The sequence below is a fragment of the Pleuronectes platessa genome, chromosome 1 (assembly GCF_947347685.1).
Source record: "Pleuronectes platessa chromosome 1, fPlePla1.1, whole genome shotgun sequence".
NCBI classification, from domain to species: domain Eukaryota; kingdom Metazoa; phylum Chordata; class Actinopteri; order Pleuronectiformes; family Pleuronectidae; genus Pleuronectes; species Pleuronectes platessa.
Window position 1 is genome coordinate 20,529,433 of NC_070626.1, and position 4,815 is coordinate 20,534,247.

The following is a 4,815-nucleotide window of genomic DNA, read 5'->3' on the forward strand; positions in this document are numbered from 1 at the left end:
CTGTGTTGTTGTGAGCGTACAGGTGTCGTGGAGGGGAGTCGAGCCGACCTGCCCTCGGTGATTCAGGCTTCACTAATTATCATCTGATTGTGAGGCACTGAGACAGAGCATTGGCCTCGAAATGAAGTTACAGACCAAATAAATGCTCTCTGAGTTTGAGGTCATTTAAATTCATCCTGAAGAGGAAGCTAACTGGTTATATAGCTGTGTCATACAGTCTGTTTTTCTGATGAGGTCATGTTTGATATACACACAGACAGACACACACACACACACACAAACAAACAATATACTAGGTCTGTTGGAGCTGTCAAATATTCCTCAAATTCCTTAAGATATAACGAGTGTTAATGACTTTATTACACAAACTGTAATGCTAATATGCTGGTAAGTAGTGAATCTATATACACACACATATCTAGTAATTCACACATATACAAATATATATATATATATCTGTGTTTGTATACAGATGGATACATACAAATACAGTACATACATATGTGCACGCAAACATGGAAGGAATGAACAGCTCCATATTGATTTCTGCCTGAAATATTAAACTATTGCTCAGTTTAGATTTTAACAGAATAGGAAATTAATTTTAATTACAGATTAATCTGCTGATAATATTCTCAATTAATCGATTGACCCTGTAGAATATGTCGAATTTTACAGCACCCAATATGACAATTTCATATTGATTTTCTTGTCCGACCAGCGCTCCAAAAATAGATCATATTCTCAATACAATTATGCAAAAATAAGGGCAGACTAATCAATTTATCATTTTAGCTCTAAATTAGCATTTTCAGGCCACTTTGGGTCGATTTAAATTAATTCTAAAATATTAAAACCTCAAAGCTGCTGCCATTTATATCAGCACAATTTTCACCAGCCACTTTTTTACATTGTGAAACAATGGCAGCTAATTAGAGAGTACAAACATCATCATCCCAAAATGTGTTTTCCTACAAGAACATCAGCAGAATACAAATGGCCACAGCTCATAAAATGTAAGTGCTCTTAGATCATATCATCCATTTAATTCAAGTCAAAGTTCAGGGTAATATCCCATATATCACTATAGCTAATTTCACTCTAGTACAATGACATCACATGTTCCCAGACCTCATACGTGACACGTTGGAACCTGAAAACCCAAAAGACATGTAGTCCCTCATATTACGTCACAAGCTTTGATTTAGTGGGATGTTTTAATGTCCCTGGAAAAGAACATGATGCCCTCTCACCCTCATGGTGCACGGTGCAGCATGTAATGCAAAGACAAATGTAGTGCTTTAAAAAAATTTGCAGCCATGTTTAATACACACACACACATCGATATATCGATCAGGGAAACCAAAAGGGCCAACAAGAATTGCAGAATCCTCATTAGCACTTGTTTGTCTAAGCTCCACTTCTGTATTACAACATTATTATTTCACACATTGCCCTCCTTCATTCTTGGAGGCAGCAGGCGAACTTCAGATTTCAACCCAGGTATGACATTCCGTAGACACTTTCCTACCAGCAGGACACGGAACAGCAATATAATTTGCTAACACATAAATCAAGTGTGCAAAGAGCATTAATTAGAAATTCATTAAAAATTCAGACTCACCGGCAGGTGTGCAAATAAAGGATTAGGTAGACATCAATTATACCACATAAGAGAACATTTTAATTGCAATTCCTGGATTGATTTACAGAGGGAAACAATCAGGCGCCGTGCAATATGGCTGATTGCTCATTTTCCGGAAAAATAATGAGGAAAACACCTCTCCAGGTAACACTGTCCCAAGCTGTAAATGTACACACACACACACACACACACACATTCAGACTTGTGTGCATAGAACATCCCGGCTTTTATATGTATACATATACAAGAGCACATGCCCACAAAGCACATCTTAATACTGATCATATAATAAAACATGTGCACATGAAACAGACAAGGCTCGCTCACACAGATACATACTCACTATGAATTATAGCACATGACACATACAGGCATACTCACACACTCACACACACACATGCATTCACTGCAGCTTGGCACTTCCATCTGCTTGTGTTGGTGGGGAAGTTCTTAAGCACCAAATGTTGCGCCGTTATGACTCAAGTTTGTGAAGTCTCCAGCCTCCTCTGTGTTCCTGATTACTGCATTATGGCATCTGCTTAATTAGCTTGGCTCCTGTCATATGTTGCACACGAGGGGGTGTTAAAAAGTGCCCTTCCCTATTGCTCATTATCTGCCTCGATTCATGTGATGTATAATCTCTCTTGACAGACATTCATATTGACATAGGGACAGCTGTCAGCAGAGCGTGGTCATAAAGGGCGCACGTGGAATAAAAACCACAAGGAGGGCAGATTTAAGGAGAGGCTGCCAAGTTCCTAGGTGAAACCGGTGATTCTGTGTTTCTCTCCGCATCCAGCCACACTGCAACAGCTCCAATTATAATTTAATTTTATGGATGAGAGTTTTTTGGGGAGAAGGGGCTGATAGTAGGTTCCGGCATTTTGATTACCACAGGTAAAGTTACCTCCTGCCAGCGTATTTTTCCGAATCAGTGTGGTGCCCAACTCTTGGCGAGGAATCAACCTCATTATTGCCATGTGGGAAATTGTAAATGTTATCTGCATAACAGTTCTGGACAATCATCCCCATCCCTCAATACGCTACTTCCTTGACAGGACTAGAATGGAGACGCCTCTTTATCCCGAAGGTTCATATTCTGTAGAGACAGGAAAAAGCGATCACACGGCAGTATTGCAATGATGAAGGCACCCCTGGTCTCTTTGGGACCTTTATTTAGAGTGGTACGTTTGTACTGCAATGACACAACCTGATCATCAGACAAGACTCCAGTCAAGGATTTTCGATGAAAAAAAAAAAATGTACAAAAAATCGACACTGAGCGATTTCCGCTATTTCTAGTAAGGAAACCTAAGTGGACCTCATGTGATACATATTTCAATTGGCAGTTTAATTTTTTTTCTTTTTATAACATTTTCGAACGGAGCCAATCAGTGTCAAGAGAGTTTCATTATGGGTATAATGGTGTCGTAGTGCTAGACTAACAAGCGTTTGAGTCCGTCTACAGTGAGTCATCTCAGTTATTCAGCCTTTGGTGAGACTCTGCTTTAACCCGAGTCTCTGAAGGCTGCTGCCACATGTTCTGCTGCCACCGAGGAAATAAACTCACGACGGGTGAAAACAAGACCTCAGCATCTCACGACGTCTTTACTGCAGAAATGAACCAGGGAGAAAATCTGTCAAAGGGCCAAGAATTACATCTGTCACAGATGATGAACTCAAAAAGACTCAAGTGTGAAAAATGTTAACTGTCAGAGAAAATAATTATGCGAGAGGCATGAGAGCCAGAGAGGAATCAACTTGCCACAGAAAAAAAGGCGACGGATGTCAAGTCATAGCTGTGTTGTGCCTTTATGAACGTGGCACTGGGAAAGGTCCAATGTTCCCAATTAAGTGACGTTGATGCCAATGAGATCTTTTTGTGTCTGCATTTGTAATATTTACTGTAAGACCATTTGACTGGATTATCTACATCCTCCACTTATTAACCATGGCCTTCAAACAGACAGCAACCTGCGACCCCACAGCCTCGGAGATGAAGCTGAAGCTCAAGTGTGAAAACGTGGTGAATACCTTCAACAAAGGGAAATAAGAGCAGGGACGCTGGCTGTGGCGAAGCGAACATTATTCCGCCTTAAAAATAAACAGATTTTCACACTCAATCAAAAGCTCCAACATATGTTCCATTGATGCCTAATAGGCCTGCTTGTGCTGTATGCAGGAGACTGGTGAGGGCAATTAGCCGCATGTGGCTTTGATTAGCACCGAAGCCACAACAGCGCTGGAAGGAGAAACTGTATAGAGAATATGACACTGAGTCACCGTTGAGGCTCTTTTTTGACAGAATGCAATAAAAATGGAAGAAACTATTAAACTTCATGGTAATAACAGGTAAATGTGAACGCGTTAACTATAGCATGGTGCCCATGGCTAAGATTATGCATATTCTACCTACAAACAGCCTGTGCCAAGCAATGCATATGAAACTGAAATAAATGGCTACAGATGCATGAACTTGCCCTGAAAGAGGTTTGCTTACTCTGTGATCTCATTCTTAAATGAAACCAATTTGCCTAGAAATTGGTTCTAAGGCCTAATGCTGAACTCTGAACATCAGCTCCACCACACAGACACACACATAGGCAAGCAATCGGACACACACACACCAACACACACACACACACACACACGCAATGGCTTTCACAAACGCACTTTCACAGTCACACTGCTTCCACCCCTTCCCTCGCCTCAAATCATGTTTGACTTTGAAGTGCTAATTTTGGAAGTTTAGCCAGTTTTTATTTGCTGCTTTGAAATGTATCCCCTAAGCTGCTGCACCAGCAATGAAATATACAGACCTTTACAATGAGGGATAAGTGACCAAAATGAGAAGCGCCTGGTTTTCTTCCTAACATTATATAACTGTGAATAATCCTCCCCCCCCCCCCCACACACACACATAACATTTTCTCCTGTGCCATCGCTGCTCAATTTATATTCAAAAACATCATGCAGACTTTTAACTTTTTGCCTCAATCCCCACCTAATTTCTGAGCTAATTTAAGATACCTACAACACAATGCTGTAAACAAAACTTCTATCATTGCTGTGTTTTATCAGTTTGCAAACAAAAACAACATAGTAACTGTAACCAAAGTACTTTTATTAAATAGTGTTAACGTATCTTGATTCCTGATGACAGGGATATT